Source organism: Uranotaenia lowii, chromosome 1, assembly GCF_029784155.1.
Source record: "Uranotaenia lowii strain MFRU-FL chromosome 1, ASM2978415v1, whole genome shotgun sequence".
Classification (NCBI taxonomy): domain Eukaryota; kingdom Metazoa; phylum Arthropoda; class Insecta; order Diptera; family Culicidae; genus Uranotaenia; species Uranotaenia lowii.
Window position 1 is genome coordinate 187,192,761 of NC_073691.1, and position 16,329 is coordinate 187,209,089.

Sequence of the window (16,329 nt, forward strand, 5' to 3'; positions counted from 1 at the left end):
TCTTTGCAAAGAATTGAAAGTATGGTTTGAAAAACTATAGACTGCTGCATTGTGCGACGACGCGATCAAGTTAGTGCGATTATTAGCCCATACACTGTTCACGATATATTGATGAAATGCGAAAAAAATCATACATTCAGTTGCGGATAACTTATCACATTCAACTCGTATCGCGTCACAATCTTCTACAAACTTGTTTGTCATTGTTTGAACAACAATTCCTGAAATTCTGAGCTTTCTAGCATACTGGAAACATATGTCGATTTTTCATACATTTTGCCGAAAATCTCCATACAAATTTGAAGTCCTTTGCGCCAGCTCGTGCTTCTTCCAAATGATCTGATACTTTCAGAAAGTCATTTTTTCACCTAAATGCACCAATCTAGGGGGTGCCGCGTTGAAAAAAATGTTGTAAAAATCATCCCATACAAAGTTGGGCCAGTCTAACACCACATATGCTGACTCCTATAAAACGAATCGTCCAAACATCGCTCATGGAATCCATGCTCCCCTTCATTTGGAAAGAGGCTTAAATGTTTCCGGTCCTAATGTGCGATTGCCAAACTGTTTCAGCTGGTCGTAGTAGATTCATTTTTCTTGTATTGCAAATTTTATTTCTCCAACGATCAACATAGATTCCTGCCTAAGCGCTCTACGACAACAGACCTGTTGACGTGCACGTCTTCCGTGCAAGACAGCTTTGCCAAAGGATCTCAAACCGACATCATCTACACCGACCTGTCCGCGGCTTTCGACAAGGTAAATCACAAACCAGCCATCGCCAAACTAGATCGTTTCGCTATTTGAGGCTCTTCACTGGAATGGTTCCATCATTCTCCAATAAATTCACTGCCTCTTCTGGAGTATCTCAAGGGAGCACCCTAGGACCCATAATATTTCTGATCTTCTTTAACGACGTACTGTTGCTTCTCGATGGACCAAAACTTTCGTATGTCGACGACTTGAAATTGTTTCCGCCCATCAACAGCCCCGAAGATGTCGACGTCTTGCAGAGCCAGTTTAACATCTTCGAAGCCTGGTGTGATGTCAACTGGGGATTTTTTTTTATTATCTGACGGGTTTGCGCCGGGGGTCTTCAGATTTTCCCCAAAATTGAAAATTTGGTTCATTTTTGCGACTTAAAAACACATGTATTTTTTCAGGTTTCTAACATTTTTATTTTTTGAGTTAGCTTTGGTTAGATTTTTTTGTCAATTAAAAATAACCATTTTTCAAAGCTGCATAACTCTGTTATTTTTTAACGGAAATTATAAAATAGCACATCAAAATGCATTGAAATTTTATCAGCTTTCCAAATAAAATAGTTGGAAAAAAATAAATAAAGACCTTCAACATGAAAAGTTGTAAATAAACTTTAAATGGCTTCTAAAAGTACCGTCTGCACCACCGAATATTTTGCAAAAAATACCATTGAATAGCTCAATTTATGATGCAACTTTCATCTGAAGACACCAAAGTGGGCCATCAATTCCCTGAAGAGTTATGAAAGAAATAATGACGATAAATCTCTTTTTTTGCGACGAAAACAAACAATGGTCGAGCAACTGCACTCACATATGGAGGTAGCGCGCACTTCTAACAACATGGAAACAAAAGAACTTACCAAAGCAGGTAAAACACACTACTTTTTTGTGCTTTGTAGAGTGTTTGTAGCATAACTGACTTTAAATTTTAACCAAAATTCTTAGTATCGTATTGTTAATGTGATATAACAAATAATAGAAATGTTGCTGTTACAACCTGGTTATATGCTATATAACTTATTAACTTTTCGATCAAAGATCATTGTGAAGCATAATCAATGCCAATAGTAGAAGGTTCAGTCCCTGTGTTTGGGATCACAAAAATGTGATTAAAAAATGAAATATAGACGTGCTTTACATATGTAGTTTTTATATCGGGAGCTAAGCACTGTACACCAAAATCCTTTCCCATTGATCAAAAACATAGAGCGTGGCGCAAATGTAGAAATAATCGAAGAGCTCAGTATGGCCAGCCCAGGCTCTAAAAAGCATCATTCCCATTGTAGGTAATATGACATTGAAAATATGATACTTTTACCGAATTCGTTTTCTCCATTCGCCCAGTTTTGAGGTTTACCATACTAGAACGAACATAATTCGTCGTCAGTGTTTTGCTACCTCGATCGCTTACAAACGAATCTTCAGTGTTCCACCGTCCATTTTAAATCAAATCTGGAGAATAACGGATGCAAAACTGAGCGCATAAACTTCTAAAAATGTCAGCAAAATTTGCAAACTTGTTGTGACCTGGTGCAAAACTGGGTATAAATGAATGCGTTATTAGATTTTTGGATATAACATGAAGTCAGTTTAGCTGCAACACTCTACCGCCCCTACTTTCATAACAGTCCCATATGCAAAAACAAGCAAACGAGAAAATCAGCTTTTCCTGTTTTGGAATACATTCTTAAATTGTGATCACCACTTTCGGCATCAACGAAAATCGTTTCTAGGTTTTCATAATAAATCGTAAGACCAGAAATTTTCGAAATTGGGTTATTGGTAAGGTCGAAAGCACCATTTTTATTCATTATGGGACTGTTAATCGACCATATTTGAAACCTTTTTCAAATCTACTCGCATAACAGTCCCATACAGAATATTTTTTTCTCACCAAGCTACTTTCTAAGACTTTAATTTGATCATTTTTGAACTTCTAAATGCAATTTTCAGAAAATGAAACATACAAAATATCGTAAATTCCACATTGTAAGTTGAATCTTTTTACGATTTTTGATAGCATCCGATAGTTTTTCGCTCAGGAAGTCATTCCTAAGGAAGTCAGACCTGCCTTCGAAAACTCGTGTGCATCATTCGACATCAAGTGAGTTAATTTTTTTTTAAATGATTCAAAGCAATAAATCAAAGACTATTTCGCCGAAAGAAGCATTGAAAAGTAACCAAATCCGCGGTATTTCACATATGGAACTGTTGTTCGGGTATATTTCATATAGGACAGCCACAAATTGATTTTTTTTTCGAAATTTGTAGAACAAAACCTGTTTTTTTAGTGTTTTATTTTGAATCCCTATGTTGACCTAAAATGTTGAAAATTCATATGGGACTGTTATGCGAGTAGGGGCAGTCTACAAAGCACAAAAAAGTAGTGTGTTTTACCTGCTTTGGTAAGTTCTTTTGTTTCCATGTTGTTAGAAGTGCGCGCTACCTCCATATGTGAGTGCAGTTGCTCGACCATTGTTTGTTTTCGTCGCAAAAAAAGAGATTTATCGTCATTATTTCTTTCATAACTCTTCAGGGAATTGATGGCCCACTTTGGTGTCTTCAGATGAAAGTTGCATCATAAATTGAGCTATTCAATGGTATTTTTTGCAAAATATTCGGTGGTGCAGACGGTACTTTTAGAAGCCATTTAAAGTTTATTTACAACTTTTCATGTTGAAGGTCTTTATTTATTTTTTTCCAACTATTTTATTTGGAAAGCTGATAAAATTTCAATGCATTTTGATGTGCTATTTTATAATTTCCGTTGCAAAATAACAGAGTTATGTAGCTTTGAAAAATGGTTATTTTTAATTGACAAAAAAATCTAACCGAAGCTAACTCAAAAAATAAAAATGTTAGAAATCTGAAAAAATACATGTGTTTTTAAGTCGCAAAAATGAACCAAATTTTCAATTTTGGGGAAAATCTGAAGACCCCCGGCGCAAACCCGTCAGATAATAAAAAAAAATCCCCAACTGCCTTCTCTTGAATCGCAACAAATGCACTGTAATTTCGTTTTCACGCAAGCGGCTCCCGCTATCATTGATAAAGCTTCCAGATGCCTGGGTCTTCTATTCCGCAGGGCAAAATACATTAAGGATATTTACTGTCTCAATAGTCTTTACTGCAGCTTGGTTCGAACGATCCTCGAATATGCCTCGGCTGTTTGGCGCTTTTACCAGAGGCGTTTTTTGCGATTCACTCTCCGGCACCTGAACTGGCCAGACCCACCTAATCGACATCGACACGCTGCAAGCCATCCAGACCGCAATGGCATCACCGAACTGCTTTCGTCAAGAGCCGACTGCCCCACACGGTTAGAAGCACTCCAACTCAGCGTACGATCTCAAGGCTTGAGGAACCGTAATCATAGCTAAAAAAGGCACCACTTTTGTCATTTTGGTTATTTTGGTTATTTTGGTCAATTTGGTCATTTTTGTCAATTTGGTCATTTTTGTCATTTTTGTCATTTTTGTCATTTTTGTCATTTTTGTCATTTTTGTCATTTTTGTCATTTTTGTCATTTTTGTAATTTTTGTAATTTTTGTCATTTTTGTCATTTTTGTAATTTTTGTCATTTTTGTCATTTTTGTCATTTTTGTCATTTTTGTCATTTTTGTCATTTTTGTCATTTTTGTCATTTTTGTCATTTTTGTCATTTTTGTCATTTTTGTCATTTTTGTCATTTTTGTCATTTTTGTCATTTTTGTCATTCTTGTCATTTTTGTCATTTTTGTCATTTTTGTCATTTTTGTCATTTTTGTCATTTTTATCATTTTTGTCATTTTTGTCACTTTTGTCATTTTTGTCATTTTTGTCATTTTTGTCATTTTTGTCATTTTTGTCATTTTTGTCATTTTTGTCATTTTTGTCATTTTTGTCATTTTTGTCATTTTTGTAATTTTTGTAATTTTTGTAATTTTTGTAATTTTTGTAATTTTTGTCATTTTTGTCATTTTTGTCATTTTTGTCATTTTTGTCATTTTTGTCATTTTTGTCATTTTTGTCATTTTTGTCATTTTTGTCATTTTTGTCATTTTTGTCATTTTTGTCATTTTTGTCATTTTTCTCATTTTTGTCATTTTTGTCATTTTTGTCATTTTTGTCATTTTTGTCATTTTTGTCATTTTTGTCATTTTTGTCATTTTTGTCATTTTTGTCATTTTTGTCATTTTTGTCATTTTTGTCATTTTTTTCATGTTTGCCATTTTTTTCATTTTTGTCATTTTTGTCATTTTTGTCATTTTTGTCATTTTTGTCATTTTTGTCATTTTTGTCATTTTTGTCATTTTGGTCATTTTGGTCATTTTGGTCATTTTGGTTATTTTGGTTATTTTGGTCAATTTGGTAATTTTTGTCATTTTTGTCATTTTTGTCATTTTTGTCATTTTTGTCATTTTTGTCATTTTTGTCATTTTTGTCATTTTTGTCATTTTTGTCATTTTTTTCATTTTTGTCATTTTTGTCATTTTTGTCATTTTTGTCATTTTTGTCATTTTTGTCATTTTTGTCATTTTTGTCATTTTTGTCATTTTTGTCATTTTTGTCATTTTTGTCATTTTTGTCATTTTTGTCATTTTTGTCATTTTTGTCATTTTTGTCATTTTTGTCATTTTTGTCATTTTTGTCATTTTTGTCATTTTTGTCATTTTTGTCATTTTTGTCATTTTTGTCATTTTTGTCATTTTTGTCATTTTTGTCATTTTTGTCATTTTTGTCATTTTTGTCATTTTTGTCATTTTTGTCATTTTTGTCATTTTTGTCATTTTTGTCATTTTTTTCATGTTTGTAATTTTTTTCATTTTTGTCATTTTTGTCATTTTTGTCATTTTTGTCATTTTTGTCATTTTTGTCATTTTTGTCATTTTTGTCATTTTTGTCATTTTTGTCATTTTTGTCATTTTTGTCATTTTTGTCATTTTTGTCATTTTTGTCATTTTTGTCATTTTGGTCATTTTGGTCATTTTGGTCATTTTGGTCATTTTGGTCATTTTGGTCATTTTGGTCATTTTGGTCATTTTGGTCATTTTGGTCATTTTGGTTATTTTGGTTATTTTGGTCAATTTGGTAATTTTTGTCATTTTTGTCATTTTTGTCATTTTTGTCATTTTTGTCATTTTTGTCATTTTTGTCATTTTTGTCATTTTTGTCATTTTTGTCATTTTTGTCATTTTTGTCATTTTTGTCATTTTTGTCATTTTTGTCATTTTTGTCATTTTTGTCATTTTTGTCATTTTTGTCATTTTTGTCATTTTTGTCATTTTTGTCATTTTTGTCATTTTTGTCATTTTTGTCATTTTTGTCATTTTTGTCATTTTTGTCATTTTTGTCATTTTTGTCATTTTTGTCATTTTTGTCATTTTTGTCATTTTTGTCATTTTTGTAATTTTTGTCATTTTTGTCATTTTTGTAATTTTTGTCATTTTTGTCATTTTTGTCATTTTTGTCATTTTTGTCATTTTTGTCATTTTTGTCATTTTTGTCATTTTTGTCATTTTTGTCATTTTTGTCATTTTTGTCATTTTGGTCATTTTTGTCATTTTTGTCATTTTTGTCATTTTTTGTCATTTTGGTCATTTTGGTCATTTTGGTCATTTTGGTCATTTTTGTCATTTTTGTCATTTTTGTCATTTTTGGCATTTTTGTCATTTTTGTCATTTTTGTCATTTTTGTCATTTTTGTCATTTTTGTCATTTTTGTCATTTTTGTCATTTTTGTCATTTTTGTCATTTTTGTCATTTTTGTCATTTTTGTCATTTTTGTCATTTTTGTCATTTTTGTCATTTTTGTCATTTTTGTCATTTTTGTCATTTTTGTCATTTTTGTCATTTTTGTCATTTTTGTCATTTTTGTCATTTTTGTCATTTTTGTCATTTTTGTCATTTTTGTCATTTTTGTCATTTTTGTCATTTTTGTCATTTTTGTCATTTTTGTCATTTTTGTCATTTTTGTCATTTTTGTCATTTTTGTCATTTTTGTCATTTTTGTCATTTTTGTCATTTTTGTCATTTTTGTCATTTTTGTCATTTTTGTCATTTTTGTCATTTTTGTCATTTTTGTCATTTTTGTAATTTTTGTAATTTTTGTAATTTTTGTAATTTTTGTAATTCTTGTAATTTTTGTAATTTTTGTAATTTTTGTAATTTTTGTAATTTTGGTTATTTTGGTAATTATTGTCATTTTTGTCATTTTTGTCATTTTTGTCATTTTTGTCATTTTTGTCATTTTTGTCACTTTTGTCATTTTTGTCATTTTTGTCATTTTTGTCATTTTTGTCATTTTTGTTATTTTTGTCATTTTTGTCATTTTTTTAATTTTTGTAATTTTTGTAATTTTTGTAATTTTTGTAATTTTTGTATTTTTTGTAATTTTTGTAATTCTTGTAATTTTTGTAATTTTTGTAATTTTTGTAATTTTGGATATTTTGGTAATTATTGTCATTTTTGTCATTTTTGTCAGTATTGTCATTTTTGTCATTTTTGCCATTTTTGTCATTTTTGTAATTTTTGTCATTTTTGTCATTTTTGTTATTTTGTCATTTTTTGAAATTTTTTGTAATCTTTTGTCATTTTTTTTTTAAATTTCTTGTCATTTTTATCATTTTTGTCATTTTGTCATTTTTGTCATTTTTGTCATTTTTGTCATTTTTGTAATTTTTGTCATTTTTATCATTTTTGTCATTTTTGTCGTTTTTGTCGTTTTTGTGTTTTTGTCATTTTTGTCATTTTTGTCATTTTTGTCATTTTTGTCATTTTTGTCATTTTTGTCATTTTTGTCATTTTTGTCATTTTTGTCATTTTTGTCATTTTTGTCATTTTTGTCATTTTTGTCATTTTTGTCATTTTTGTCATTTCTGTCACTTTTGTCATTTTTGTCATTTTTGTAATTTTTGTAATTTTTGTAATTTTTGTCATTTTTGTCATTTTTGTCATTTTTGTCATTTTTGTCATTTTTGTCATTTTTGTCATTTTTGTCACTTTTGTCATTTTTGTCATTTTTGTCATTTTTGTAATTTTTGTCATTTTTGTCATTTTTGTCATTTTTGTCATTTTTGTCATTTTTGTCATTTTTGTCATTTTTGTCATTTTTGTCATTTTTGTCATTTTTGTTATTTTTGTCATTTTTGTCATTTTTGTCATTTTTGTCATTTTTGTTATTTTTGTAATTTTTGTAATTCTTGTAATTTTTGTAATTTTTGTAATTTTTGTAATTTTGGATATTTTGGTAATTATTGTCATTTTTGTCATTTTTGTCAGTATTGTCATTTTTGTCATTTTTGCCATTTTTGTCATTTTTGTAATTTTTGTCATTTTTGTCATTTTTGTTATTTTGTCATTTTTTGAAATTTTTTGTAATCTTTTGTCATTTTTTGTAATCTTTTGTCATTTTTTTTTAAATTTCTTGTCATTTTTATCATTTTTGTCATTTTTGTCATTTTTGTCATTTTTGTCATTTTTGTCATTTTTGTCATTTTTGTCATTTTTGTCATTTTTGTCATATTTGTCATTTTTGTCATATTTATCATTTTTATCATTTTTGTCATTTTTGTCATTTTTGTCATTTTTGTAATTTTTGTAATTTTTGTAATTTTTGTAATTTTTGTAATTTTTGTAATTTTTTTAATTTTTGTCATTTTTGCCATTTCTGTCATTTTTGTCATTTTTGTCATTTTTGTCATTTTTGTCATTTTTGTCATTTTTGTCATTTTTGTCATTTTTGTCATTTTTGTCATTTTTGTCATTTTTGTCATTTTTGTCATTTTTGTCATTTTTGTCATTTTTGTCATTTTTGTCATTTTTGTCATTTATGTCATTTTTGTCATTTTTGTCATTTTTGTCATTTTTGTCATTTTTGTCATTTTTGTCATTTTTGTCATTTTTGTCATTTTTGTCATTTTTGTCATTTTTGTCATTTTTGTCATTTTTGTCATTTTTGTCATTTTTGTCATTTTTGTCATTTTTGTCATTTTTGTCATTTTTGTCATTTTTGTCATTTTTGTCATTTTTGTCATTTTTGTCATTTTTGTCATTTTTGTCATTTTTGTCATTTTTGTCATTTTTGTCATTTTTGTCTTTTTTGTCATTTTTGTCATTTTTGTCATTTTTGTCATTTTTGTCATTTTTGTCATTTTTGTCATTTTTGTCATTTTTGTCATTTTTGTCATTTTTGTCATTTTTGTCATTTTTGTCATTTTTGTCATTTTTGTCATTTTTGTCATTTTTGTCATTTTTGTCATTTTTGTCATTTTTGTCATTTTTGTCATTTTTGTCATTTTTGTCATTTTTGTCATTTTTGTCATTTTTGTCATTTTTGTCATTTTTGTCATTTTTGTCATTTTTGTCATTTTTGTCATTTTTGTCATTTTTGTCATTTTTGTCATTTTTGTCATTTTTGTCATTTTTGTCATTTTTGTCATTTTTGTCATTTTTGTCATTTTTGTCATTTTTGTCATTTTTGTCATTTTTGTCATTTTTGTCATTTTTGTCATTTTTGTCATTTTTGTCATTTTTGTCATTTTTGTCATTTTTGTCATTTTTGTCATTTTTGTCATTTTTGTCACTTTTGTAATATTTGTCATTTTTGTAATTTTTGTAATTTTTATCATTTTGAAATTATAATAATAAAAAAAAATGACAATGACGCATTTTTGTCACTTTTGTCATTTTTTATAATTTTTGTTCAGTATGAATTTTTTATTTTTTGTGTCAATTTTTTTTTGTCATTTTTTATCTTAGTTATGTTTTGTAATTTTTGTCACTGCTTTTTCTCATATAAAGAAATGTTGTTTTTTTATCACGCCAAATTTAGCTAGAAATTAAATGTTAATGAAGCACATCCAAACTACCCCTGCAGTAAATCGATAAATTTACGCTGACCTATGGAGGGATGGTATAATACTATTTTTTGATATTTGATAGTAAACTTAACGGATGACCTCGATTTACCAAAACGTAGAAAAAATATACCAAATCCTCTCTTCCTGGTTCTCTTCTAACTGTTGTGGGGTGGGAATACTAGGTACACTGGAATCACTATCGGTTTCCACGCATCTCTAGCATAAACTTCACAGGAAACAATCTATAGCTCCCTGTAACTAGGAAAAGCAGTGGGTACCGTAAATTGCACGAAATGCCGTAAAACATTTTTTGCGGTTTTTACCCCAGAACAATTTTGGCACATTTCTTCAGGATGTCCTACCTCAGAAAGAAGGTTCAATGCACGCAAAATAGATATAAAACGGTACAATAAAGAAGGTATACATTCGGAATTTTCGTGCGATCGTCGTCCTCGTTTGACTAGACTAAGTGGCAAAATAAAGTGAATTATTTTGTAAGAAAATCAACGAAAACTTTTTTCTCACATTTCAATTTGAATTCGGTTTTATAATAGTTGCTAAATTTTAAATTTCTTTTGGCTGAAAAAAAATCTTCGACGATGCGTTTTTCATTACGAATAAAATCTGATTGCGGTAAAATTTGAATAGTTGGCGATAAAAGTTGTCCCCGTGTTCTTCAGGGATGTGACCTGAATATATCTATCCACGAACTGTTACTACTGTGAATACGGTGGGAGAGCTTCCATAATCGGATGGCGCGGTCTTAAGTCAAAACGACGAAAACGGTGGGCGGAGGTGGGTAAAAACCATAAAATAAACAAAACCGTTCCGAACCAATAAATAACAATGTCGATTTGTGGGACTTTTGCATGCAGCAGGGAATGCCACGAAAAGTTAGATGGTATATTCGTTCATTCTGGGATCGTGTGCAGTATTCATATGCCTATGAGATGCTATATGTATATGATTTCACGCAACAAACTCCCTTTATGTTTTCTATTATGGACGAGAAGAAATAGTTCAGTCAAAATATGCTAACCAGGAATACCTTGGAATGGCAACCTTTTTTTGCGAGCTACAAAAAAAACAAAAATAAATTAAATATGTTGAACATTTTTGAAGCTTCTTAAATTTTCATTTTGATTTCATTCTTTTACTGTTCCAGTTAAATGTGCAAAAGTTATTTGCTAGCAAGTGTACCACTCATCTTTCCAAAGAATACCGAAATTTGCGAGTGCTCTTTCTAAATAACCAGCTAAGTTATGCTTCCCAAAAAGTCGACTTTGTTTACTTTACGTTTTTGTTGTGTTGTCGATTCTAGATGCGTCAAGTGTTAAACACTCTGGTCCAGCGCTTATCAGTCTATAGCAACATAACTTGTAGTAAGAATAAAAATGTGTGTCACACATAATATGTACAGTAAAAAAAAATAACAACTCAATCTTCACGGATCTGGGTGAGAAATATTTGCTAACAGAAGTCCAACCATAATTTTCATGAAAAATACCAATTTTCCTACAGAACTCAAAAAATAATTTGACAGAAATAACAATTCAACATGTAATGAGAACGTCTGGTGCATGTTTACGGAATCACCAGCTGATAGCGATAGATTAACGATAGCAATGTGTGCAATTTTTTTTCTAACTGTTTATTATTATTTGTGTGATTCAAGGAGCGAGAAAAAAAAGTGAAAAACAATCAGAAAGTACCTCCGGAGAAATTGTGCCAACGTCTGCAAGCTGGGATTTGAGCTAACGTTGGTACATATTACAGCAGCAAACGGTTGGACATTGCTCCCTGTAATCTTTGCGGGGTGGAAATGTTTAAACGTGCCCTGTCTGAGACTCTGGGGCTTAGTGCGGCCAAGAAGAATTGTGAATTTTCTAACTTGTGACCCGCGATCCCGGTCACTGACCTTTCGTCGTTTCAGAAGAAATTGTGATCGGAAGTCTATATTGTGAAAATAGAATCCGGAACTTTGAATTCTGTTCTCCTGCAACGTTAAACGGCAAACGAAACCGTTACTATCGATTCAGTTCCTTTAACTTTCCTTGAACGGTGCTGAAAGCGATAAATGCTACTTTCAAAATAAGCTGCTACATTTGTACCTACATATGAACATATATGTACAATCTCGGCGCAGTTCCATCTGTAGAAACTCGGATGCATTTGTGTCATCGCTTATCTTCTGAACTGCCTGCAACTGCTATTGTGCACGCGGCATTATGTGTGGCTGTTCGTTGCTGTTGTTATTGTTGACGAGATTATCGGATCCATCCAGTAGCGTTCTGACTGAAAGCGCAGGCGCATGATGACCTTTGGCGGTTACGTCCGATCTATTTTTTTCCCCCAGATCGATCATCTTGGAAACGGGGAAAACCTTCTGTGGGCACTATGGACCTTTTCTCGTGTTTTAAAAAGTCAAACAGGTTGAAGTTCCTTGCTAAAAAGGAAAAATGTTCCATTGTAGAAAGGTTTTAAGTCCAAACCAACATGAGGCACAAAAAGCTGGCCTCCATTGTGCTGCATTTATGTAGATGCATTATAATTGACCGATAACAATAAATGTGCAGTAACCGCAAACATAAAAAAGGTTATCGTAAAGGTGGGCTGCTTTCAATCAAGTTATACATATTTTTATTCTATTTTAATTAATTTGTTTTCTGATAAAACCATTTCTTCTCGTCTGTGTTCCTTTCTTAAGAGCTTGTTGTACCTTACATATGTGTACACTACACATTGATTGTCATTATTTCGAACCACTATCATTCGCTTTGTTATGAAAAAAAGTACGTATATTATAGTGTCCCAAATTAGTATAGGAAAAACAAAACTTAATAAATTTTACTTGTTGCAGGCTTTAATTGTTCATAGGCATACGTGAAGGTCATGTGTCAAATGGACCGAAACAACGGTAGTTAATGTGCAACCCGAGACCACATACACTCAACCTTCGGGTAGTGATCGTCTCACCTCTTATCTTATACAAATCCGATTCTCAACCTCCCCGTGGTGCCGGCTGGGGTGCGAGAAAATTTAACAGAGAACGAGTACCCAACCCCGGTGGATGGTTTGGTCGCTTGCGAACTGAGATAGGGAGCTCCGTACGTGCCTGTTCTCCTGATGGTGTTGGCGACCCAAAAAAGCAACATTATGATGATCCATCTGCGAGATATTGGTGATAGCTGCGGGCTTTGCGAGCCCCAACGAACAATGAACAAGAAATTTCGGATAAAAATTGGCAAAGACCCACGCGACGAGAAGGAACCAGCGATTTGAAAATTGGAACTTGGAACTGCCGCTCTCTAAATTTCATGGTCAGTACCCGGGTGCTCTCCAACGAATTGAAAAGCCGCAAATACGGCATCGTAGCGCTGGAGGAGGTTTACTGGAAGAGCTCCACGGTACATACGTTCAGAGATGGTTGTAGTATCTACCAAAGCTGCGGCCACAAACACAGCTTTTACAGATATGGGGAAGATGCAGAGGCGCGTGGTCGTTTGGTGGCTGATTGTTGCGTGGGATTATATCCCACAGATTGGGTTTCTAGTTTGAGCGTGTAGAGAGAGGGCGATAAACGTCAAAAGAGAAGAAACGAAGAAAATTGTTAGCGTTTTGTAACGGTCGTGAAAATTTTTCCTCGCGTCAGTATAACTGCTTAAAAGTTGGCAAAATATTATATTCGGAGTGAATTAGGCTCGATTAGTTCTTTCATTGAGTAAGTTGTTGCCTTTTTTATAATTATATTGTACTAATTAAATAATCCTCCAGATCCAGCAAATCGCCAACTTACGTTGTTGAGGCGTGTTTTCGGCAAAGCCACTGGGGCTTATTGAACGGCTTATTGATTGGATAAAATTGTCCTATTGCCAAGTAAGTTTCTTCTCACCGGATAGATTTATAAATTACTAAATTTATTATTGTAAACAGGCGCTAGGCAGTTTGCTACCGTAACCTGGCACTCGAGTAGAGCGGAAGTTAGTAGGGGAACTATTTGTAAGTGACAAATTTATTATTGTATTTCCCTAAATTTAATAAAAATGCTTTTGCAGTTGAGGCCTGTCGAGGACAGTTTCCCGTCATTAAACGGCATTAAGTCTATCCGAGACAGACTACAAAAAACTCAAACACTGATAGATCCACAAATGTGCCGGTTGAGAATCAAGGGCCGATTTTTCAACATCAGCATCATCAACGTGCACCATTCTCACCTTGGAAATAAGTACCGGTGACGACAAAAACGAATTCTAAGCGCAGCAAGAACGTGAAAACTACCACTGCCCAAAACATGATATCAAGCTCGTTATCGGAGATTTTAACGCTCAGGTCGGCCTCGAGAAGGAATTCAAACCGACAATTGGAAGGTTCAACGCACACCAACTGACTAACGAAAACAACCTCAGATTTATAAATTTCGTCGTCTCCAAACAAATAGTCGTACGTAGTACCTTTTTTCAGCTCCGCCTTCCACGCAAGTACATTTAGAGTTCACCGCAACGAACGCAATCAACCACGTTTTGATAGACAGCCGGCACTTTTCGCACATCATCGACGTCAGATCCTGTCAAGGCGTCAACATCGAGTCAGACCACTATCTGGTGACAGTGAAGATGGGCCCAAAACTCTTCGTAGTGAACAACATTCAAAACCGACGCCTGCCTCTGTTAAATATAGCACGACTGAACCTGACTTCCGTCGCAGCAGACTACGCACAATCGCTCGAAGCAGCGCTGCCGGCAGAGGGCGAGCTTGACGAAGTCCCTCCGCGGACTGTTGGGCTACCATCAAGATAGCAATAGCGTTGCGGAGAACGTCATCGGGCTTGTGGAACGAACTTGACGGAACGACGGAATATGTCCCATGATACCGCTGCAAAAATATGACTTTTTGCTCCCATAAAGTCTGTTTCACATAGAATCTGGTCGCATCTTTTCATTTACTGCAGCTCCCCTAGTTGTCACATCGCGAATCTATTGACAGTGTTTTGATCCGGATGGTTTGTTTACTTAGTGGTGAAAATTTCATCAAGATTGAAGCAGTCAGTCAAAGATATCGACGATGGAACGCGAAAGGCGAGAGAACATTCTGCACACTCACCTAGAGAAACCGACGTGGTTAGGGTCAAAGATCGAGAAATTCCTGAAATATCCAAAGTCGACTGTAAGTTCGGTGCTGCAACGTTACCGGGAGACACTTACGGTGGGTCGAGCAAAACAAACGAGGCGTAAAAGTGGAACATATGACCAGAAGCTGCGAGCCAAGGTAATTCGATCATTTCACAATAATCCTGAAATCTCCTTGCGTGATTTGGCGAAAAAGTTCAAGACGAACCACAGTACAGCTCGACGATTTTTTTTTATTAGTCTTAAAATAAATGGCTGTTTGCTTTACGCCTTGCTAGAAAAGCGTTCATATTGAATTTAATTTACATATCAAGACTCGACTCTAAGACGAATTTGTTTGCCAGAAGGCAAGCAAACACCCCAACAAGACGCTGAAACAAAACCTGGTTGCCAAAACCAGGGCAAGGAAGTTGTACGAGAAAGTGTTGACCAAGTACAACGGATGCATTTTGATGGACGACGGAACTTACGTCAAAATGGATTTTGGACAAATACTCAGTAACAAATTTTACGTTGCGAAGCGTAAAGAGAATGTTGCGGTTGATTCGAGTCCGTTTTCGCAGATAAATTTGCTCGTAAGTTGATGATTTGGCAAGGGATCTGTAGTTGTGGGAAGAAGACTAAGATTTTCACCACTGGGGAGACAATGAATGGAAATTTTTACAAAGAAGAATGTCTCCAGAAGAGGGTTTTGCCATTCATTCGGTCCCACAAAGGTCCGGTGAAGTTCTGGCCGGACCTGGCAAGCTGTCACTACAGCCGGGATGTCGTATAAGGAGAACAAGATCGATTTTGTTGAAAAAAGTATCAATCCACCAAACTGTCCGGATTTTCGTCCCATCGAGAAATATTGGGCAATAGTTAAGGGCAAACTGAAGAAATGTGGCAGAACCATGATAAAACCCGCTCAAATGGAAAAGTGGTGAAACAAGATGGCGAATGAGGTTACCAGCAGTACTGTGCAGAAAATGATGGGTAGTATCACAAAAAAAGTTCGAAAATTCATCCGAAAAGCTGACGAATGATTTGTATGTATTTTTTTCCTTAAAGTGTAATAAATACCCTACAAAATGACATTTTTACTTTTGTTGTACGTTATTTCTTTGCGGAAAAATCATCTATTTTATCCGACCAGATTCTATGTGAAACAGACTTTATATTTTTCGATGCCTTTTGGGTCACACCAAGTATCAGTGTAAAATTTTAGATGATTTGGTTGATTCCTGAGTTAGCGGAAAGCGTTTCAATTTTGTACGGAAATTTGTATGGGAGAAGAAATTTTTGCACATTAAATCGTCCAGAAAATTTAAATTAGCTTGAAATGCATTCTGTCTTTGATTTTTGGTTGTGACTATTCTTAAACTTCCTTTTTTGATAACATGACGAGCAGCTAAGAATTTAATGAAGCAAGTTATAACCATTTCAAAATAAAAAATCTGAATCCATTGAAATGTATTTAAAAATGGGAGACTTGCTTGCTAGAGCTTTTAATAAATTTCATGTAATGCTTTTGTAAAGGTTATATGAATCAATAAATAATGATAAAAAACAGGTTCCAAGACTTTTGAGATATTTTATTCTCATCCTACGGTTACACACA

The 16,329-nt window shown here is 33.1% G+C and overlaps 1 long non-coding RNA gene across 1 annotated transcript; it reads left to right on the forward strand.

Annotated features, from left to right (window-relative positions):
* Nucleotides 1-13,215: 13,215 nt before the first annotated feature.
* LOC129741304 (uncharacterized) lies at nucleotides 13,216-13,746 on the forward strand. Its single transcript, XR_008736440.1, has 4 exons — nucleotides 13,216-13,324; nucleotides 13,378-13,479; nucleotides 13,537-13,602; nucleotides 13,659-13,746. It is a non-coding gene; the product is annotated as an uncharacterized LOC129741304 (long non-coding RNA).
* The last annotated feature ends 2,583 nt before the right edge of the window (nucleotides 13,747-16,329 follow it).